The sequence below is a fragment of the Macrobrachium nipponense genome, chromosome 13 (genome assembly GCF_015104395.2).
Source record: "Macrobrachium nipponense isolate FS-2020 chromosome 13, ASM1510439v2, whole genome shotgun sequence".
In the NCBI taxonomy this organism is placed as follows: Eukaryota; Metazoa; Arthropoda; class Malacostraca; order Decapoda; family Palaemonidae; genus Macrobrachium; species Macrobrachium nipponense.
The window spans coordinates 61,375,381-61,401,186 of record NC_087206.1 but is presented as its reverse complement, the minus strand read 5'-3'; the positions used below and the strand labels follow the sequence as shown (position 1 = coordinate 61,401,186).

The following is a 25,806-nucleotide window of genomic DNA, read 5'->3' as shown; positions in this document are numbered from 1 at the left end:
TCACCGTTTAGTACTAGGCCCCGAGGTTCAAATGTTTCTAAGCGAATTGGTCATTTCACATATGCCCTAGGGATTATAGCATTAAAGAGTAGCTAAATGAAGAAAAGGCAAAATACCTAGCGGCGTGGCTGTAAGTGTGAAGTCATGATCCATGAACTGTCCCCAGGCTATCAGAAAGAGAGTTGCAGCGTGGTCGTGGTAGCCTTCGTCACGGTGCATGATGCTCGAAACGAGTCTTGGGTTAGGAAGGGCTGCTCCTTTGACCACACTCTCCCTAGGGGCCTGCAACCCGTCACTGTATGACGGCGGCACCATCCTTAATCAAAGTGGGAAAAATATCATTAATTGTATTTCATCCAATGAAATTTTCTGAAAACTTTGTTCCATTGACATTTTGCAAAAAGAATTGCAAGTGTCATGTTGATATTACAAATATCTAAGATAAAATAAATTATAAAAATAATATATATATATATATATATATATATATATATATATATATATATATATATCTTCTTCTTTCCATCTATTTCTATTCCTTTCATCTTCTTCCCTTTTCCCCACCTCACCCATATCCCTCCTCACCGCATCCATCCATCTGATCCACTGATGCCGGCCCACACTCCTCCTTTCCATCACTGGCATGTTCTTAGTAGCTCTCTTGATCGGTTCCACCACCTCTCTTCTTATTACATGGTCATAGTATTCTAGGTGAGCCTATCTATCTATCTATATCTATCTATATATATATATATATATATATATATATATATATATATATATTATATACGTATACGCTGGTTTAAAGATAAGGACTATATTTCGGTGGACTAATTTCCACCCTTATCAAGCAATGAATGACGGAAGGAGTTTCATTAGCGAAATATATAGTGCCAGATATGATAGGTTCATAACTTTGTATTGTTGACCTAAACGGTTAAAAACGCTATCTTCAATTAAAGAGTTGAAGTTTCGAACAAGCCCATCGTAATGACTAACTTTCACTATTGCAAGCAGCCGTGTCGATACAAATGGAGGATAGGTACTTATATGTGGGCTCTGAAGTGACAAGACAGGTTGCGCTGCGCCTGACAGTCAGACTGTCAACGCAAACTCCTCCGGCTCTCCCTTCTACCACCCCTACCCTCCCCCCTTCCCCCTACCCATAGACCGTCATTCAGTTTTCACTGGCAGCACCCGGTTGATCAGCTAGTATATATATATATATATATATATATATATATATATATATATATATATATATATATATATATACATATATATATATATATATATATATATATATATATATATATATATATATATGTATATATATATATATATATATATATTATATATATATATATATTATATTATATTATATATATATTAATTATATATATGTGGTAGGGATTATAATTAATGATATATTTAATAGCATAATGTGATGCGTTGTGACCTTTTTGGAATGCGGAGAACAGAGCCGAAGCAACAACCCGAGAAAAGCTGATAAATGATTTCTGGGTGGTGTGATATAAAAACTGCATAGTTAGGCGAGTCAATGTTCGTCCTGTAGTTATGTGAGTTCATGGGTCTTTTCAAAGTGCCTTTGGGAAACTGGTTGTAGCCAGTAATATGAGGCGTTAACGAAGTGTGCATTCATATGTGCGTGTGCGCCTCTTCTATTCTTAATGGCGTCTTTAGCCAAGTCTATGGGAAGACTTGCACAGAGATCCGTAGGAGGAGGGCAAAGCCACGATGGCGGGTGCCAAAGTGCTTTTTGAACAGTGAGTGAGATATTCTGGCTGCATGGGTGAGTGTTGAATTACTTAAGCCAAAAGGGGATGGCTTGTTACACATTGTAAGAATGTTTAATCTTTAACTTTGTCTTTAAACTTATGAGTGCTAACAAGTGTGTTTCTCGTGTCTTTGAAACAGACGGTTCTGGCGAGGGAATTGACTGGCAAGGGGGGGACAGAGAGTCCCAGATGGGAGAGACAATTGGTGTGACAAATTACTGTTTTAGACATTTTAATGTTGGGGGGGTAACTGAGTTAAGTTAGTCTATGAGACTTGATTTATTATCTTTCCATTGTTAAATAAATAGTTATTTTTGCATAACTTTGACTGTCATTCTGATTACCTGTTAGAATGGTGAGAGATTGCGAGAGAGAGAGGAGTTGCTGAGAGAGAGAGAGAGAGAGAGAGAGAGAGGTCGCGAGCCGTTGGTCGCTTGGAGAGAGAGAGAGAGAGAGATTGTGTGTCGGTTTGCCTGACGCTCGGGGTTCCACGTTTACCAAATAAATAACGAGATGAATATCCCGTTAACATATATATATATATATATAATATCTATATATATATATTATATATATATTATATATATATATGTATATATATATATATATATATATATATATATATATGTGTGTGTGTGTGTGTATGTGTGTGTGTGTGTGTGTTTGTAAAATATGAGAGTGATAGAAAGACAAACAGATAGATAGGCCGTTCATCTATTGTTTTGTTTGGTTAATTGTGTGATGAATGCTGATAACTGCATGCCACTGATTTTCCAAACACTCAGTGCAGTTTAACTCTTGATCACTTTTTTACCTTGCGAAGACACTTCTGGTGGCTCCCAGAGTCGGCACTTGCAAGTTGTTACAAAGCCCGTCGTAGCGCCTGTATTTTCCAGCAATACAGACCATGGGAGAAGCAAAATCAGGACAGAATTGTGCAATGTCAGTTTTGCCGACGTCCACAGACGGCAACACCGACCATATTTCTTCTGCAGTCAGACCGAACCTGAAATTAGTCAAGATTGATGGAGACATTGGAAATAAAGGATACTAGTACAAGCATTGAAATTGATCTGTTGACTGGAGCACTGTTGAGTTTTGAAAACAATCAGAGCACAAACATGTAATGATATTGACAAATACAGATAAAATCTGGAATTAATCATTATTGAATCTAATCAGTATTGAAAAATACTAGGACAATAATTCATATTAGTAATAGCACTGAAGTTAATATAAAAATAATATGTTGAAGTTGTTCGGTATTTTGAAAAGCACTAAAATTCAGATCATACAAATATAACCTGTGAAACTGACTTGTGAGATTAAAGACACAAAAATAACGTGTTGATAAAAGTGCTGAAGATGATAAATGTTAATGATGGTTTACATTTATCAGAACTGTCTGTGTTTTGTTTAAATTCTACTCCAGGTTTACATATTTTGCTTATATAGACCATTGCTGACCAAAAGTCTCATAAATTGTATAACGTAGGAATCATCAAAATTTAAAAAAGGAAAACATCTACATATGTATTATCCAAATATCATCAGTGAAAGTGATGCCTTGAATACCTTCTCATTGCTTACGTAACATTACTCAAAACTTATTCATTAACTGTGGTGTCTTGCACATTGTTACTCATAAATTGTTCATTAGCTATCCTCTTTTACAGAACATTGCTCATTCTTTGCCCATTAAACATCCTTCCTTAAATCAAATTACTCTTGAGTTTGTCCATTAGATATCATACTTACTCAGAATTTGTTCATCAGTTATCCTGACGTTATTCAGAATTTGTTCATTAGATACCAATCCTTACAAAATGTTCTTGAAGATTTGTTTATTACGCATTCTGTTTTACATACCATTATCCAGAATTGTTCATCGCCTATCCTCTCGTATGTATTGTCACTCAGACTTTGTTCGTCAGAAATCTTACCTTATATGTCAGTTAGTTTGTAAATTAGATATTCTACACGACTCAAAATTTGTGGAATAGATAGTTTGGCCATATAAGGTTAATTAGAATTTGGTTGTTAGATATTCTGTCTAACATAGCATTATTCAGAATTTGCTCATTAGATATAACTCGGAGTTTAGTCATTAGATATCCTGTCTCACATCATGTTACATAAACTTCGTTTGCTGGATACAACTCTGAAATTGCTCTCTAGATATACTGTCTTACATGACGTTACTCAGCAGTTGCTCATTACATAGCCTGTCTTACGTGGCATTACTCAGAATTTGCCCAAATCACGTCTTTAAAAAAATCATTCATCATTTACTCACTGTTTAGTCTGTCATACAATATGAAACTCAGAATATTTTCATTTTTCACACACACTGACACAGAATTTGTCCATCATAACATTCCTCAAAATTTATTCATTAGTTAAAACTTAGAATTTGCTCATATCCTTCTTACATAAAGTTATTCAGAATTTATTCATTACACATAACTCCGAATTTACTTATTAGATATCTAGATAAGATATCCTGTCTCACGTAATGATAATCTGGATTCGCTCATTACATAGCCGTGCTTACATAAACCTAAATTCATAATTTGCTCAATAGATATCCTGCTTGATATAGGATACCCTTTATCCTCATGTTTTCAAAATTGGACAGCTTGATGTCCTGGACTATATAAAATGGTTCAGAATGTTCTCATTAGATATCCTGTCTTGCTTAACATATGATCATCATAATCTATTTTCTTACATAATGTTTTACAACATTCTTACATAATGTTTTACAACTCATAGTGTACGTAGTAGACAACCCGTTTTAGAAAAGTCACGCGGAAATTGTGCACTATTCATCTGATGTAACTGAAAATCTGCTAGTACGATCCTGTCTTGCATAACGTTAAGGGTCCCATACACTGAACGATTGTCGTTGTGGACACACACACACTCACACACACACGCACACGCACTAATCAGACATTATGAACTATCTCCACACCGATTTCAGTCTGAACAAAGATTTTGTTTCGGGAAGACATGGCATCATCTCTAGAAGAGACGTTCGCGATAGCTTTATATCAACAGACAAACACATACATTGAACGACCTGTGTATGACAGACATAAGTCGCAAGCCAGCAACCTGGTCGTGACAGATTCCAGTTGAGATTGTTCAGACCATGAAACCCCACCCACGTTTGCATTCGGATGAGCCCATACGCAATGTTTTTACGAACGATTCAGACAATCGTTCATGTAAGGGACCCTTTCATCAGAATTTGCTCATTTGTTCATCAGATATTACATAGCGCTACTTGCCTTTGCCTTTGACGATTAAATAACCCAATTTGAATACCAGAGGAATTCCAGAGCAGGGGGTGAATTGTGCCCACAGACTAGCAGGCTCAAACCGGTTGTAGGACTTCAGAAAAAGCAGCGTACATATTATGTAGGTCCGCACTACTGAGAGGTCTCGCTGGGCTTTCTCTCCGTTAGCTTATGTGTTCATTTAAGTATTTGTTGCATATTATTTGGAATGCACATTTTGAGGCAGACAGTTTTGGAAAGGGGGATGGGTTGGTGGGGGGTGGGAATGCATTCTGATATATGGTGAAAGGGAGTTTGGTCCAAAAAAGTTTGAGAACCACTGCTCGATACGTTAATCAGTTTTAAATTCAAGCTTACAAAGAATATGGTGTTCAATTGAATGAAATCACAGGGGGTAGTACAAAATGCAGAAAGGAGAGATAGAATTTTAGAAAGAAAGGAAAGAAAAATAAGAAAATGAATAAGTTAATAAATGGATAATTTAAAAATTAAATAAATTATTGAAGTACAAGGTGAATTGTTGTAGGGCAGTAATGAATTGTATCTTTGCTTGAACTTTAAGATAGCGAAAGTTCTTATCTTATGTCAAAATACAGCTTATGGAAAATTGATAAGCAAAATATACCATCCGCGATGGCCCAAATAATAAATGATAATGTTAGGAACTAGAAACTTGACGCCACGAACCACTTACCACACCAGAGAAATAAGTAAAGGAAGGAAAACGAACTAAAATAGGTTGCTTGGATTTTATCATTGTTGTGAATATATGTGGCCTTACCTATAATACTTAACTTTCGTGAGACATTTGCTGATACTTTCACTAGATTGTTCCCAAAAGTAAGACGCGAGTCAAAAGTTGCAGCAAGTATAGTCAAAGCTTCAGACTCGTACAACAGACAGACATCCACTTGAAGGAGAGATTAGGGTGGAAATAAATGTATACGGTTGTACATACATTGTGATTTTGGAAGGAACGCCCAAAAAGCACACTGAGAATATGTTAAATAAAATTATGGTAAACACTGGCAAGATTATAGTTAGTTTATTATATTTTTTTCTGATTTCGTAATTAGGTTAAATTCTCTCAAGTGTAACTGCTTTGTTTTTTACGTATTCAGTCACATCTCACTGGCTTTTGAAATAAGTAGGATTAGATTATTGTTATTAATTAACCCTTTAATTTGAAGAAATTAAAGTTTAACCAACCTCTCCTTTAAAGCCCTTCGTATTAATTTCAGAATTAACTACTTCAGTCCTCTACTTTTCATAAAATTCAGATGCCAATGGGCTGGCTACTTGATGTCCTTAATCTCTTGATGAAAATAAGATAATAAAGGAAGGGCATAATTATGAGGAACACGATGAACACTTCTGTGAAAATTGGGAGTTTTTGAAGTACAACAGGAAGCGGAAGTAAAGACAATACTCATTTATGAAAGTCCCCATGAATTTGTAAACATCCTGACTAATATCAATGTATTAATCGCACGTAGTAGGCTACGCCCTTGCCAGTATGACGCGAAAAGGGGAAAACATCATCATTATTCTGCAGTTTACTCCTACGCTTTCCTGCGAGTCTGATTGTCACAAGTACCATTTCATGACAACGACGCTTGATGCAATTTCAAGTACCAAATACTTTACATTATGCAGAAAGCTTTGGAAGGAGAATATTGCTGCCATTGTTGTTAACCTTATGAGGTTTCATTGGGCTTTTCAAGATTTTCTTGGAACCAAGAGGGTCGAAGCAAGAAATGTATATAGTATATATATATATATATATATATATATATATATATATATATATATATATATATATATATTCTTACTTCGACCCTCTTGGGTCTACAAAAACCTTGAAAACCCCAATGAAACCTCTTAAAGGTTAACAACAATGGCAGTAATATTCTCCTTCCAAAGCTTTCTGCATAATGTGAGGTATTTGGTATCTGGAATTACATCCAGAGTTGTCATGAAATGGGACTTGTGAAAATCAGACTCGCATGAAAGCGCATGAGTAAACTGGAAAAAAATGGTGATTTTTCACTTTTTGTGCATTTTGATAAAAGCGTATTTTAAATTTATATATATATATATATATATATATATATATATATATATATATATATATATATATATATAAAACCTCCAGGGGATGTCCATGATACAACGATTAAAACATCAATTTATTCTAAGAAACGTTTCGCACATGAAATTCTCTGTGCATCATCAGTCTGTGAAAGATAAAGACACATTTATAAATAACAAACAATAAAAGTGTAAACAGGAATTCACATATATTAAAAATAGTCTTAAAATTACATAAAAGAACAAAGTAAAAATGAAAAAAACAGGTTAAAAAGAGACTGCTTAAACACCAACCGTTCATTGTGAGGAGAGAAGATGGAATGAACTACGACAAGTTAAAAGTAACGACTTCAACTATGCCAGGTACAGAGTTGCTGAGGACGTGTTACTGTTAAGAGAGGGAACAAGCCTCTTGATATATAAAGACTCAAGGGTGGTTAAATGGTCAGGATGTTTGACATGGTCTATTATGGAAAACTGTTCTTTTTGTATTTCAATTTTGCAATTAAAAGCATGATTTCTGATGTTGGAAAATTCAGGTTGCTTTATTCTCTGACCAGTGCGAAAGCTGAAGCCCAAGTGAGAGCAATATCTGACCCTTAACAGCCTTCGAGTTGATCCGACGTAAGAGCCCGGACATCCAGGGCATGTAAATTTATATATAACGTTGGATCGCATAAAAGGCTGAAGGCGATCTTTATAGTTAAAAAAGGAACCAATTGTGCAGGTATTGCTGGATATGAGTTTGACTTTAAGGCATGGTATCTCATGTTCAATGATTCGTTTCAGGCTGGATGTAAATTTCAAGTCAGATATATAGGGGATTGTGACATAAAATAGTCTTTTAGGGACATTAAAATTAGGTATTGGTGGCTGCAAAAATTTTGTAAGTATTTTGTTGATGGTTTTTTGAACAATGTCGAGTGGAAACGAATTAGATTTGAAGAAACCTAGCAAAAAAGTCATTTCCACGTGGAATAGATGCCAAGACGAAGAGTATTTCAGTGCTCTATTAACCAAAGTGTGAATAGTATTAATTTTAAAAGATTGTTGACACGAACTATAATAATTGTTAGTCAGTCCAGTAAAAGTACGTTTTCTATAGACCGACGTGGAGAACTCAGAGTTCGTTCTGGTAATTTTCAAATCTAAAAAAGGTAAACAATCAACGTTCTCAACTTCCATTGTAAAATTGATATTAGGATGAAAGTTGTTAATGTACTCTAAAAAAGAACATTGCCATGGGTGTTGAAACAAAGCAAAGGTATCATCCACATATCTGCGGTATAAAGAGGGCTTAAAGTTAAAATCACATCGGTTTAAAAAACTCAGACTCCAAATGAGACATAAAAAAATTCGCAAAAATGGGGCCTAAAGGGGAACCCATTGCAACTCCATCGACCTGCGAGTAGAGTCGCTGATTAAATACAAACATCGAATCTTGCACTGCAAGATCGAGTAATTGTTTAAAAATAGCCCGATTACCATGGAAATTTGTATCATCATTAATAAATATTTTGTTAAGTATAATATTGATGGTTTCATTAAGAGGTACGTTGGTAAATAGAGACTCAACGTCAAAACTAACCATATAGTAATCTCCATCTTGTCTAGTAATCAGTTGTTGAAAGTCATATCCATTTTTCAAAGAGTATTCATTATTACTATATTCAGATAAAAGTCCAGCTAAAAATTTTGAGATAGAGAAAGAGGGATTGTTATAAGCAGCCATAATTGGTCTTAAAGGTAGATCAGGTTTATGTATTTTTGGTTGCCCATAAAGAACACTAAAAGATGAACCAGTGACAAACAGTTGTTGATAAGTTGTTTCATTTATGATGTTATCATTTTTAATTTTCCTTAGAAATCTGTTAATCTTGTCTTCTCGCTTATATATATCAAGAAAGGAAGGTTCGCCATGGACCTCAAACTTCGAACTGTCAGACAAGATGGTTTCCATTTTTTGTACATAATCCTTCTTGTTTAGAATGACCACTCCCTTACCCTTGTCTGGTTTACATATGATTATGTCCTCTCGTTTCTTCAAATTCAATAGTACTCTCAAATCAGCAGGTCTAAAAAAAGGTGTCCAACTGGGTTTTAGATGAACATATGTTTTATGGACCAAATTAGAAATTTTTTGTTGGAGGTTAGCTATGTTTTGATTACATTCTAGTTTAGTTAACCTTTGAAACATAATTTCAAAAGGTAAAAAGAACCTGGCATAGTTGGGTCTAAAGGATGGAAGGCAAAAGTCCAAACCAAACGAAAGTAAAAATTCCTCTCTTTTAGATAAAACATAGTCAGAGAAGTTAAAAATACATTTTTTGTTAGACTGGAAGTCAGGAATAACGACACCGAGATTCAAAAGCTTTCTTTGGTGTCTCGTAAAAACATCAGAGATATAGTTGTTGATAAATTTACAAAACATTCTTTGGTACAGTAAGCGATCTAACATGGATAAATCATTGTACAATAAATTCTTCAATTGTTGAGTATTTGCAGTTAATTGTTCAATCGTGCGAAGTTTACTATCAATTTCATTCTTGAGTAAAGTCTTGAGTGCATCTTTGTAGAACTGGGTGTTGTACAGGGTGGATTTGTACAATCTAAAGCGGATGAACTTCGGAGTAGTGTCATTAATTTGGCAGTATTGAAGAAAATCGAGATCAGCTTTGGCCTTTTCCAGTCTAAGGGTAGTCTTCTCTAGTTTTCTTGAGGTAGATATAGTAATGGGCGGATAACGGTGCTTCAGCAGTTGAGAAAAGTGGTGAATTCCTCGTAGTCGAAGACGAAAGGCGAATAGGAGAACGAAGAAGAGTTTCCGTATCATCGTTGGAGAAACACAGCAGGTCAGTGAATGCACATATAAAACCTCCAGGGGATGTCCATGATACAACGATTAAAACATCAATTTATTCTAAGAAACGTTTCGCACATGAAATTCTCTGTGCATCGTCAGTCTGTGAAAGATAAAGACACATTTATAAATAACAAACAATAAAAGTGTAAACAGGAATTCACATATATTAAAAATAGTCTTAAAATTACATAAAAGAACAAAGTAATTTTAAGACTATTTTATTGTTTGTTATTTATAAATGTGTCTTTATCTTTCACAGACTGACGATGCACAGAGAATTTCATGTGCGAAACGTTTCTTAGAATAAATTGATGTTTTAATCGTTGTATCATGGACATCCCCTGGAGGTTTTATATGTGCATTCACTGACCTGCTGTGTTTCTCCAACGATGATACGGAAACTCTTCTTCGTTCTCCTATTCGCCTTTCGTCTTCGACTACGAGGAATTCACCACTTTTCTCAACTGCTGAAGCACCGTTATCCGCCCATTACTATATCTACCTCAAGAAAACTAGAGAAGACTACCCTTAGACTGGAAAAGGCCAAAGCTGATCTCGATTTTCTTCAATACTGCCAAATTAATGACACTACTCCGAAGTTCATCCGCTTTAGATTGTACAAATCCACCCTGTACAACACCCAGTTCTACAAAGATGCACTCAAGACTTTACTCAAGAATGAAATTGATAGTAAACTTCGCACGATTGAACAATTAACTGCAAATACTCAACAATTGAAGAATTTATTGTACAATGATTTATCCATGTTAGATCGCTTACTGTACCAAAGAATGTTTTGTAAATTTATCAACAACTATATCTCTGATGTTTTTACGAGACACCAAAGAAAGCTTTTGAATCTCGGTGTCGTTATTCCTGACTTCCAGTCTAACAAAAAATGTATTTTTAACTTCTCTGACTATGTTTTATCTAAAAGAGAGGAATTTTTACTTTCGTTTGGTTTGGACTTTTGCCTTCCATCCTTTAGACCCAACTATGCCAGGTTCTTTTTACCTTTTGAAATTATGTTTCAAAGGTTAACTAAACTAGAATGTAATCAAAACATAGCTAACCTCCAACAAAAAATTTCTAATTTGGTCCATAAAACATATGTTCATCTAAAACCCAGTTGGACACCTTTTTTTAGACCTGCTGATTTGAGAGTACTATTGAATTTGAAGAAACGAGAGGACATAATCATATGTAAACCAGACAAGGGTAAGGGAGTGGTCATTCTAAACAAGAAGGATTATGTACAAAAAATGGAAACCATCTTGTCTGACAGTTCGAAGTTTGAGGTCCATGGCGAACCTTCCTTTCTTGATATATATAAGCGAGAAGACAAGATTAACAGATTTCTAAGGAAAATTAAAAATGATAACATCATAAATGAAACAACTTATCAACAACTGTTTGTCACTGGTTCATCTTTTAGTGTTCTTTATGGGCAACCAAAAATACATAAACCTGATCTACCTTTAAGACCAATTATGGCTGCTTATAACAATCCCTCTTTCTCTATCTCAAAATTTTTAGCTGGACTTTTATCTGAATATAGTAATAATGAATACTCTTTGAAAAATGGATATGACTTTCAACAACTGATTACTAGACAAGATGGAGATTACTATATGGTTAGTTTTGACGTTGAGTCTCTATTTACCAACGTACCTCTTAATGAAACCATCAATATTATACTTAACAAAATATTTATTAATGATGATACAAATTTCCATGGTTTTAATCGGGCTATTTTTAAACAATTACTCGATCTTGCAGTGCAAGATTCGATGTTTGTATTTAATCAGCGACTCTACTCGCAGGTCGATGGAGTTGCAATGGGTTCCCCTTTAGGCCCCATTTTTGCGAATTTTTTTATGTCTCATTTGGAGTCTGAGTTTTTAAACCGATGTGATTTTAACTTTAAGCCCTCTTTATACCGCAGATATGTGGATGATACCTTTGCTTTGTTTCAACACCCATGGCAATGTTCTTCTTTTTTAGAGTACATTAACAACTTTCATCCTAATATCAATTTTACAATGGAAGTTGAGAACGATGATTGTTTACCTTTTTTAGATTTGAAAATTACCAGAACGAACTCTGAGTTCTCCACGTCGGTCTATAGAAAACGTACTTTTACTGGACTGACTAACAATTATTATAGTTCGTGTCAACAATCTTTTAAAATTAAAATTAATACTATTCACACTTTGGTTAATAGAGCACTGAAATACTCTTCGTCTTGGCATCTATTCCACGTGGAAATGACTTTTTTGCTAGGTTTCTTCAAATCTAATTCGTTTCCACTCGACATTGTTCAAAAAACCATCAACAAAATACTTACAAAATTTTTGCAGCCACCAATACCTAATTTTAATGTCCCTAAAAGACTATTTTATGTCACAATCCCCTATATATCTGACTTGAAATTTACATCCAGCCTGAAACGAATCATTGAACATGAGATACCATGCCTTAAAGTCAAACTCATATCCAGCAATACCTGCACAATTGGTTCCTTTTTTAACTATAAAGATCGCCTTCAGCCTTTTATGCGATCCAACGTTATATATAAATTTACATGCCCTGGATGTCCGGGCTCTTACGTCGGATCAACTCGAAGGCTGTTAAGGGTCAGATATTGCTCTCACTTGGGCTTCAGCTTTCGCACTGGTCAGAGAATAAAGCAACCTGAATTTTCCAACATCAGAAATCATGCTTTTAATTGCAAAATTGAAATACAAAAAGAACAGTTTTCCATAATAGACCATGTCAAACATCCTGACCATTTAACCACCCTTGAGTCTTTATATATCAAGAGGCTTGTTCCCTCTCTTAACAGTAACACGTCCTCAGCAACTCTGTACCTGGCATAGTTGAAGTCGTTACTTTTAACTTGTCGTAGTTCATTCCATCTTCTCTCCTCACAATGAACGGTTGGTGTTTAAGCAGTCTCTTTTTAACCTGTTTTTTCATTTTTACTTTGTTCTTTTATGTAATTTTAAGACTATTTTTAATATATGTGAATTCCTGTTTACACTTTTATTGTTTGTTATTTATAAATGTGTCTTTATCTTTCACAGACTGATGATGCACAGAGAATTTCATGTGCGAAACGTTTCTTAGAATAAATTGATGTTTTAATCGTTGTATCATGGACATCCCCTGGAGGTTTTATATGTGTATTCACTGACCTGCTATATATATATATATATATATATATATATATATATATATATATATATATATATATATATATATATATATTTGTGTGTGTGTGTGCGTGCATGTATGTATGTATTTAAAACACACTTTTCTCAAAATGCATTTAAAATTGAAAAATCAATTTTTGGAGTACAACAGGATTTTATTACAGTTAATCATGTCTACAAAAATAAAAGCGTGGTCGCCAAACATGGAAGGAAGTGCTACAAGAAAAGAAATATATTTCTTTTAAATTTTTGTAGCACTTCCTTCCATGTTACGCTTTTATTATGCACATTTGAATATTTTAGGTAGATTAGACTGTAATCGTTATTTTTGACCTAATGGCACGGCAAATATGAGCTTCCTATGCGTGCTGTCTCAAAAAATTTATTTTCACTTTTTAGTACATTTTAATAAAAACGTGTTTGGAGAAAAAATTCATATATATATATATATATATATCTATATATATATATATATATATATATATATATATATTTATATGTGTATGTGTATGTATGTATGTCTTATGTATGTATGTATGTATGTATGTATATATATATATATATTTAGTTTTGACAGAAATCCTAACCGATTTGTGATTGTAGCAAACGAAATTGATATCCTGTCGAGCCAAAGAAGGTTTGAAAAATCCGCAGTTATTAATTCATTATCCTACCGAGTCAAAGAAGGTATGACAATCCGTTGAGTTATTAATCTTTCTACCGAGTCAGTGAAGATGTGAAAAATCCGAAGAGTTTCATACAACTCCTGAGAAAATGAGAGATCACAGTAGGGTCATTGGAGGTCACTGCTGACCTATTGATCATTTAAGGTTGTATTGTTGAATTTCATGCTCAGAAATCTCGCATCTTCAAGCTAGTTGTTCAAGTATGATGATGAATTAAATCTAATTCTTCATGATTACAATGCATAGAACATTTACCTTAACGCGATTAGCGCTGCAATACATTATATTATTGTAATTTACTGGGTGACATTTCAGTTTTGAAATGCACGGTGGCTGGCAGATGTACGAAAGTGGTCTGTTCTGTTTTCACGCCAAGGTAGGAATAACTAATTCCATATTTAATAACAAAGTAATGTTAGTTTTTAATTCAGATGCTCATAGAAAGGCTATAGCTAATAGAATCATTTTCCTTGGGCGTGATTTCTTTTGAACATGAAGCTGCCGAGATTAATTCTTGGCTGAAAATATATGCAGATGGAGGAAGTAGAGAGGGACTGTGAGCAAGAATGACATTATTAGGGTAAATGACAACTGATAAGATGGAACAAGGAAGAATTGAGGCAAAAATTGCCATTAAGATTTCTAGGTGATGGAAGGATGAGATAAGGTGAAGCAAGAAAGGTAGCTGGATGTTTGTTGATTTTTTGCACTGTTGAACCAATTTTCCTCTTTAGGAGTGAAGCATACATATTCACTGTGGAAGCAAGATGGTGGAAGCTGCGGATCTAGGATTCCTTTTAAAAAATTATGCCCAAATCCGACATTGCTATTCTGTGAAAGTTTCTTTTTATTTAAATGGAGTTAGTAATCAGTCAGTCGTCGTGCGTGCCACTCAGACTACAGTTATGTAGGCCTGATGATGATCGGTTATTACTGTGAAGTTACGTATGCCTAATGTTAATTTGTCTTTGCTGAGAATTTTAAGTTTTAGAAGGATTTTTGAGTCAAGAGGAGGAGGAGGAGAACGTATTGCAGAAGTCAGATTTTAAGAACAGTTCAACTTTTGCTGTGAACTTTTCAAAGATTTTTTCGCACAAGGTTTCTTGTCCTGTTTAAGAAAACATTCTTGTGGGCAGTGACGGCAATACCTCGCTGCAAAATACGTATTTTTCACCTGACTGCCTGGAGGGCAACATGAATTAACCACCTGCTGGCTTAATGGCTGTTGGTTTGGAGACCCAGAGCACTGTAGAAGGGACCCGTGCTGGGGGACCACAAAGCCTCTCCCACTTTACTCGAGGTATTCAACCCTGCAGACGTCCCTTTGCCACTTTGGGCATTCACAGACACGGCCTAAGTTTGCAGCTGTGATTGCCCAAAGGGGCAAAAGAAATTTGTCACAGACTGGCTCGATAGCTCATTCATCCAGTCCTCTAGGCGGGCAGGTGAAAAATACGTACTTTGGAGCAGGCTATGGCTGTGACTGCCCAAAAGGGGCAAAAAGAATTTGTCACAGACTGGCTTGACAGCTGTTGGGTTGGAGCATTGCAGGAGGGACCCGTGTTAGGGGAACACGAAGCCTCTGCCACTTTACGAGGTATTCAACCCCGCAGTCATCAAGTCGGTCTGTAAAAAATTACTTTTTGCTCCTTTGGGCAGTCACAGCCATAGCCTGATGGCAGTTGGGTTGGATCCTTTTAATGTGTGAGTGTGTTTTTTATTCAGCCCGATATTTAGCTTTTGTATGCAGTTTCCTTATATCTAGAAATCTCCTTCTCTTTTATTTATCTATTTCTTTCAAATTAATTCAGACGTCCTAATTCAATAATGTATTTGTTGGATGTATATATGTGTAATCTAACATATATACATATATATATATATAATATATATATATATATATATATATATATATTCTTACATACATATATACGGATCCATATAAATGTATGTATGTATGCATGTATATATATATATATATATATATATATATTATATATATATATAATATACATATATTCATCATACATACAATACCGTATTAATATTATTATATTTAATTTATATTATATTATATATTATTACATCCATATATGTATTATATATTGTAGCATATATAATATTATAAATTATAATAATTAAATAATATAATAATATTATTATATAATAATATATATAAATATATATATATATATATAGATCTTATATATATATAGTATGTATATATATATATAGATATATATATTCTTACATAAATATATACGCATCCATATATATGTATGCATATTATATATATATATATATATATATATATATACTATATATATATATATATATATATATATATATATATATATATATATATATATATATATATATATATATATATATATATATATATATGAGAGAGAGAGAGAGAGATTTTTATTTCATTCCAAACAATTATGGATAAGCACTTTACGTAAACCTAAAGATCAACGGTCGATTATTTAATACCTGTGTTGTGGTATTTTTATAACAGACTTTTCTTTCTGGGAAGTGGACCTTGTTGTTAGACAATTCGACTGAACGCCAAGTAAATTTATCTTGAAGGAATAGAGCACGTAGAGATACTTTGCAAGCTTATTTTATTAGCTTCTGGGCAAGAATTACGTTTTTCGTTCTCAATTATATTAATATGTACATAAATTACTTTCCCGTTGTTCTTTATACAAATCTGTACAATGTTCCATTTATATTCCATCCTACTCTATTTCTTTTCAACAATGTTTTATTCATGATCATCTTAATGACTGTAATTGAGTAACCATGCAAAATTTCAAACAGATAGACCAAGTTAAATAAAAGCATGTGAAAATAGCCCAACCCAGACATCAAATTCCATGCCCAAGGACGACGGTAACGACTGTCATGGCTAATGGTTATTACTGTAGCTTGAGCCAACTAACAACGGGGGTTCCCAAGGAATTGTCCTGTAGCCCGCTCCATTAAAACTGCTGGTCCTCCCTCCCTCCATCACCTTAGTTCCCCGTTGACATGATTAGCCAAGCACCTGCCATTAACAATGTGCATGTCCGTATTTTTTTCAGCCAGAAAAGTGATTTAGGAAATACTACACACAAAGGCAGGAACTTCTAAATTAAGGAGGTGAATAGCATCAAACCAGATGACTCATGCAATGTAATATTTCCGTAACAGTGGCTGTTAAAATACATTATTGTCAAGTACTACAAGCAGAACGAAACTTTGTTCGATCAAATAAAGGCTCATAGGCCTTCGGTGTGAAGTTCTGTGCATTCATGGTGTTGAATTGTTCCTCGATTACACTATCTTTTCCTCTGGTGGTATACGAACAACATCCCTAGCATGCATTTAAGGTGTTACGTGCTGTGCATAAAATATTTTCAGAAAATGTTGACTGCAGTATACACCAAGTATACACCCTTGTAAGATATATATATATATATATATATATATATATATAATATATATATATATATATTATTATCTATATATTATATATATATATATATATATATCTATATAATATATATATATATATATATATATATTTATATATATATGTATATATATATATATATGTATATATGTATGTATATATATATATGTATATATGTATGTATATATATATAAATATATGTATATAATATACATATATATATATATATATAATATATATATATATTACTACATATAATAATATATACATACATATATATATACTATATATATATATATATATATATATATATATATATATATTATGAACAGCACATAATACCTTACATGCACGCTACGAATGTTGTTCGTATAGATACACATGCATAGTTAAGTGTGCACAAATACGGCACATGTTCGACTAAGTGACGTGACACTCAATATTTTTGGGTGTAAATTAAGAATTATTAAGTAAAAAATTATACATATTTGACTATTCTTGTGGTCTGAAATACATTTTCGTTAGCCATTTACGTTCCTTTGAAAATCCTCTTGCGAGCCTTCAGGGCGACGCCTGGTTTTGCCAGATTGAAAACACTATCCTACAAATGTAGGGTCGTTGACGAGATACAATTTTAGAAATATCAATTCAAAGATAACAGGTATTAATAGTCAGCCAAATTGCAGGAAAGAGATTTACCATTGGGCGAGAATCCTGGAAGTTTCCAGTAGAACTTCTCCTCGAGGAGCAATATCTTCTGGCGTCCAGTCACCGCCTGGTTTTACGACAGCTGCAATAAAAGGATATCATAAGTCTCTGGCTCACGGCTCGTTTTTTTTTTTCCGTGAGTTTTCAAGCTTCCTTTTTCACAGATTCTGTGCTATGGCCACCTGCCCTCTACTCTGCTTCGTTCTATATAAATATCTTGACTTTATGAATGGCAGTTATGGTCATGATAATAAAAATGAATGATTTACTTTGCCATTCGTTGTCGGTGACTTTTATCATCACATTGAAGGCCAAAAGTATTTCAGGTCTTCAATAATAATAATGTTATTCACTAGTCACATATCATCACATCTCAGTCAAAATCTGAAGCTTATATAGACGGGCGTCTTGTTAAATTTGATGGTCAGCTCAGTACAGACTTCATATGAAAAATACGAGAGGGAATTCATATTTAGAAGGTCTGATCTTGGAGTTATGGGGGTTGGGTGGCGACTTCAGCGAACTAACGATAAAAATTTAAAAAAAAAAACTTGAGAACTTTGATTATTCTTTTCTGAGGCTTCCATATCAATCAATCTATCGCACTGTACTGACCATCATTTAACTAGCAATACAAAAATGTCTTTGAGGTAAGCTCAAATTCAAGACAAGAGTTTTGGCAAAAAGGAAATCTCACGAGGACGACGGAACAAAAATTCTCGAGACTTTTCGTGGATTATTTTCTGAGAACAAGCAACTCACCTCCTTTCTTCAGCAAGGCTATCGAGAACGCCAGGTTGACTGTTTCGTGGGTAATGCAAGAATGGCCCTCGAAGTATCTGTGAAAGTGAGTCATAAAAGTTAGCAAGGATTTAGAAGTAAGAAATAAACAGCATAAGTATTCTGCCAAAACTGGACAAACATTCAAAGCAATTTTCATTTACCATTTAAGTGGAAACTCCCATAGGATAAATTGGACTGGCATTTCAGTAATTGCAAGATCAAAAGACGTCTTTTCACGAAATCTTTTAGAATCTGCGATTATACAATTTACTTCCAATTGTAATTTTAACCTTAGCGCTGGCTTGTATTATTTGCACCCTTGTATAGGTAAAATATTTAAGAATAACCTTAAAGATAAAATCACTGACTTAATTATAAATGATTACCTTTTAGATATGTTCTTGGTACCTGTATGTTTAATATATATATATATATATTTTTTTTTTTTAAATGTTTATTTTGCGAAGAAAAATTTTTAATTGTGTACCAAAATGGAATTTATCGAATTGTGCTTTTATCATTGTGTGTGTGTGTGTGTGTGTGTGTGTGTGGTCTGTCACCGTCCTGTATAATCTTTTAATTGCCTTGTCCCTGCTTCTGAGCAGTTGAACTTAATCGTTTGTAAACCTTTTAAATTGTACCCCTATCTGTAATTTATGCAAGCTTTCTTTGTAAACTTACCTTCATATCTATATCAGTCTGCTTAGTAAAGGACGAGATTCGAAGGGGCTTGCAGTGATATTCCATTGTTTCACTTTCCTTCGTGGCTTTTGCCTTTATCTATGTATTCACCACGTTTCAAATTTTCGTGATTCAGTTATACATACATACATGTATATCATATATGTTTTATATATATAATATATATGTGTGTGCGTGTGTGTTAAATTAAGGAGGAAAGAAATCTTTCCCTAGAACTTGTGCATATATTTACAGTTTAAATATCAAAAAGATGCGGGCTCTACTTTATTTCATCACAGGGATTTTGTGATACGAATAATTATGTAACAATTTATTATGTATGTCAATCAATGTATATGTATCAAACGGAAAAGAAACGTATTGCAAGGGCTATCAATGCTAAATTATTGTACATTTACTCACGGAGTCACATGTAACATGTTGAGAACGTAGTCGAAGTAAAAGGAAAAACGACAGTTTCTTGGCAAGAGCACTGCACACTCTCTCCCCAATCCATCGTCCACTGCCTCCACCTTTGTTGAATATAGCCAGTGCACTGTCAGGGTTGCCAAGAGACATGTCTTCAATCTGGAAATCGAAATCGAAGAGGCATGAGGTACTGGATATATATATATATATATATATATATATATATTATATATATATATATATATATATATATATATATATAAATTACCTGACCAATCCGGCGCAGCCCGGGAAAACTTTGAATGGCAGCTCAAGTGTAGGGACAGGGGAGGGGGAGGGGGAGGGGGAGGGGGATGAGGAATGAGGAAGAGGGGGAGGGGTTTATGCTGATGGTCTGACTGACAGTTCTACTTTTTTCATGAGACTTACACCCTTTGAGCAGTCATGTGGACCGAGGCATTACTTTGGTGACTGTCCCTACTATCCAGATATTACTGTGCTGTGTCACCGTTAACCAGGTATTACTGTGGCGACTGTCCCTTTTATCCAGGTATTACTGTGGTAACTGTTCCTTTTATTCAGGTATTACTCTGGTGTCCGTCCCTTGTATCCAGATATTATTGTGGTGACTGAAACGCATTTTCAATAATATGTTTCTGTGGTTTCAAGTACATGAAATGAGGTATGATAAACCTGAAGAGTTTATTTACCACGTAAGTTACAAAGGGAAGGGGGGATGTGGGATGGGGGAAGGAGATGGAGGGGTACAGATTTGAACCTACCCTATTATGTAAGATCGGTCGAGCGATTTGGATTTCTATAGTGCACAATTTTACAAAGATACATACAAACAAATATACATACATACTAAGATTCACTTATGTATATATATATATATATATATATATATATATATATATATATAATATATATATATACCCTCATTGACACATTATTTGTTTACTTCACATCACCGCAATTGCCAGAAATAATGATAGTCTTGGGATGGCCCCTGACCGGTTTCGATTTCATTTCAGCATAAATGAACTCGTGGTCAGTAATTTCTAATCATCTGTAGGCTTTCCCCTCTTCACTAATCAGTGTCAACAAGACAAACTTAAACTCCAAGAAAAAGAGTCAATAAATCTAGTAATACAGAACTTGGTCAATTACAGTTTCAATCAACCTACTCTCCTATCAAGGCGAAATCGTTATTGAATGTTCTATTATTAAATACATTCATCTGAGTCCCTGGAGTTTTCAAGTTTTAGCTCTTGACACTGACTAATGAAAGAAAGGAATCCGACCGAGAAAAAGGTTGATGCCAAATAGGTTATGCTGAAACGGTTCCAGTTTTCAAAACAAGCTATCTAAAAAGGCACATGTGATTCAGAGACAAAACCTCCATACGCACGCGCACACACATGCACATACATACATATATGTGTGGGAGTATATGTGCGTGTGTGTTTATATACATTTGTAAATTATATATATATATATATATATATATATATATATATATATATATATATATATATATATAATATGTGTGTGTGTGTGTGTGTGTTTGAGTTTGTTGGTGAAGGACAACAAATCTTCTAATAGGTTGGAAAAGAATCATATAGAAGGAATATCACGCCTTGGAGAATTAACAATTGCTCGGGGCATGTAGTCTCTTCAAAGAGGGAAAAATTCCTCTTGGAGCTTCATAAGCAACCTTAAAGGAAAACTTACGTAAAAGGTAATTCTGGTCTATGGCATGATTTGAATAACAAGTGTGACGGGACTGAAAGAAGGTTTACTTAACCAGTGAGATAAATTAAGTAGCAGAATTCATAGGAAATGACGTTAGGCTTGCAAGCTGCCTATATGAGCAAGAGCCCGTGCCGGTAAAAGCATGCCAACGACACCAAAAAAAGTAAAAAAAAATGTAAAAGATTCAGCTGGTGGAAAATAGAAATAGGTTGAATGACAGTGACATACTCAGGGGAAATAAAACTGCAGAGATGTGAATAGTTTAGGTATCGAAAATGGCAGGAGGCAAATCAGGAATGAAAGCTGTAGTTCAGGTCAGAGAATTGGGGAGGATGGATGGGAAGTAAACATATTGTAAAGGTAATAGTGGAGGGTAAAGAAACTGCAAAAGGACTTGAAGTGAACCATGCTGAGGATTGAAATGAAAGGAAAATATAGCTGAAATGAGAAACTGAGTATAGCTGGTAAGATTGAAAGGAAACTTTAGATGGTTTTTAGAGAGGAGCTCGTTCATGAAAATGATATTTCCCGCCAGGTGACAGAACTTAAAGACAAAAATTATCTGAAAGAATCAGCGTTAAAACTTGCAAAATTTATTAAGGTACAAAATCCCTGTTTGTTGCATGATATGGTGTGATAGAAGTTTGAGGGAAATATAGAAATTTTGAATAGAAATTAACATAGTTAAAGAATAATATTGGGTTTAGAATAGTTAAAAATAACATTTGAATATGGGCAATTGTTTCGAGTGCATGAAGGATATGGTAGGAAAAGGTTTTCACATTAACACCTAAAAGGTCTTGAACGGAGGCCCCAGGGGTGTGCCATGGACTTTGGAAACTGCTTTGAGATCCATGCTGCGCCTTAAACTTCGGCTGAGGCACTACAGCAAAGTGGAACAAGGGCAATCTTAAGATGTTCTTTCATTAAGTACAGTACAGTACAGATCATTGCCCAGGTCTACTGGGTATAGCATGATGCATTTTATTGTATAGCTTTTTATTATGAAAGTCTACGTTATACCGGAAATGGTGGGGTTATATTAAACTGACGTTTAATTTCATTTTTATTTTAACTTTATCTTATTTTATTTATTTATATATATTTTTTTTTTGCCATTGATTTTCGGCTCATTACTCTTACGAACTTGTAATCATTTGCCAGTGCTCTATACATAAGTACATGTAATATCTCCTTTATTTGGTATTTGTACCGCGGTTCCAAGTTATCTGAAACAACTCTGCTACATTCTAATTCATCTAAATTGGAGGGCGTTATCACTGTTAATGATTTCTTAAGGAAAGGTATTTTCTGTATAACCGAATTTCTCTAGAATAGGTACTAGTTGTTTATAGCAATAAAATCCGAGTGGATCTTTCTTGTTTGTCCGCCCCGGTTGGGGGACGGGGTAGGTAGGGGATAGGGATGTTAAGGAAGACATGACACATCCACCTTCCTCCAGCAAACCTGTTTGTCCGCCCCAGGGGAGGGCGGGGTAGGTAAGGGATCAGGAGGGTAGAGGAGACGTAACGCATCCATCCTCCTCCTGCAAACCTGTTTGTCCGCCCCAAGTGAGAGCGGTGTAGGTAAGGGATCAGGAGGGTAGAGGAGACATAACACATCCACCCTCCTCAAGCAAACCTGTTTGTCTACCTATGGTGGGGCCTGGGTAAGTAGGGGATCGAAATGGTAGGGGGGGACTTGATGGGCAGCTCCAGATTCCAGCACAGCGTAGCGCACGCCATCAAACTCATTCATTGTATCATTCCTTAAATGTGGACAATTTTCGGATTTAGAGAAACTATATATTGCTCATATTCAGCGAGACAAAGTATAATAGCTAACCATTGGAGAGACAAATGACAGGAGAGCCGGACTCTAGTTAAACAAATTGCACTTAGGTTTACTAATTGAAAGTTGGAGTTGTTAAACCTAAAATTCTAATAATGAAATAAAGGTCAAATAACTTTTACAAACTTTCTTTGTACGAATGGATAAGAAACACTGAATTCCAGTAAGCAGATACTTAATTTATTATTTAACTTATTTCTTAATATTTTCACTATTTTCTTCTGTTCTGTTCTAGACTTCCAACTTTCTCCCATTTCTGTTTCTTCCTAGATTCACTTTCATTTTCCTCTTTTTCCTTTCTGAACTCTTTTCTCTCTTTGTTCTCCTTTTTTCTTTTTATATTTTTATGTCTGACTTGACGTAAACTTTTTTATTTTTATCTTACGTCTCTGATCCATTTTTTTTTTTTTTTCGTTACTTGTTCAGATACCTGACGGTGCAGTCATGGGAAATCAATATTTCCATTTTCGATTGATCGCCGAGGTGTATTATTTGCTTTGGATATTGGACATTAAAGTCGAGTTTTTGAGGACATATATTACAGAAGTCATGGTTTTGTTTGCTTTACATTCTCTGACTGAGGTTTCATATAGATATTGGCTGTACACTTGCCATGAAATTCCTTTCTCGCAGTTGTTGAGGGATTTCTTTTTGTCGGTGGGAGCCTGAAATTCATGAACTTGAAATGAGCTCATTCGTGCTGCTGTGGTGACAACAATACTTCTTAAGAACTTTCATTTCAGTATACTGGAAAGTTGAAAACCCTTTAGTCAAAGAATAGTTTTGTCTCTGCACTGTAGTGTTTCTTATATTAAAACTAAAGCTTCCTTTAGAACACCGACCATGGGATTGTGGAACTGGTTGGAATGTTAACATGGTATTTTATTCATTCTGAACTCGGAATGATGTTCCTGATGATGGCTGCTTATCCATCAGAACATCTTTTCTTCACTACATATGACACAATCAGCTTTTCTTAATATTTAAGTTTTTTAATCCAGATTCCTTCTCAGTGATTCCCCCATGGCAGCTCTTTCTCGGTTTCCCTCTCCTCATTCTTCCTAAGCTTTCCACATCGTGCGCCCTTGTCACCAGCCGTCCTTCCCCCATATTTTCTTCAAAATCCTCTGGTTACCTCGTTGCTACTTCATTGTTTATCCACATTTCCCATCCATATGTCAATCTTAATCTGCTTAGACTGGGCAAATCATTAATCTCAACAATTTCCACTTATTTTCTATTTCTTGGGATTCACTTCCATAAGAGTTGGCTGAACAATCCCTCTTTATTTTCCAACTATATACTGCTTTTGTTACATTTTCATAGGTTCATCATAACGTCGCTCTTGCTAACGTTAACTTTGACATTTTTTTTCTCTCGTAGGGTCTATCGCACCAGGACTCACTTGCACCTATCAACTCTGTTATCCGTAACCGTCAGCCCCTCCACTGGCCCGACTCGTAGTCCAGTTTCTTATAGCTTCGAAGGTGAATATATGTTCCTCTGTCCCTTTCGCCAATTTCTCTGGGCACTCCATCCATGGAAGTATTTGACAGACATGAGACATAATACATCCACACACACACTCGCGCATCTGTGTGGGTATATATATAATATGTATATATATACATATATGTAAATATATACACACGTGTGTATACACACACACACACACACACACATATATATATATATATATATATATATATAGTGACCGATATCCTGGTTTTTTTTACCTCTGTAATTTCACTCCCGATAGTTTAACTCCCGGTAAACTGAAATCTGGTTTTATTAAAACCCGATAATTTGACATCGAAAATAAACAAATAGTCTATTTAGAAGCATATTTTCTTTAAATAGCTTAGGGCAATTACCTTATTCAGGGAATGGGAAAAACATATTTTGATTGTTTAGTAAGTTGAAGGCTTCGTTGACATGATAGGATTTTTTTTTATCCAAGTATACAAGTAACATTTAGTGGCTACATCCGATCTTCTGGCGGTATAAAGATATTTTATATAATCATGTCTCATACCACTCAGAGCATCCGTGGTGGAAAGAAACTCGTAGATGACTTTAATTGCATTCACGAAAGGCACAATACAAACGCTGATGGATAAAAAAAAAAATTATTGGAAGCGTGAACTGAAGAGTTGCAATGCACGCCTACATACATC

General features: G+C 34.7%; 1 pseudogene; it reads right to left on the bottom strand.

The window, feature by feature from the left end:
• The window catches only part of LOC135225838 (chorion peroxidase-like), a 70,041-nt pseudogene that overhangs the window by 26,861 nt on the left and 17,374 nt on the right, over nucleotides 1-25,806 (bottom strand).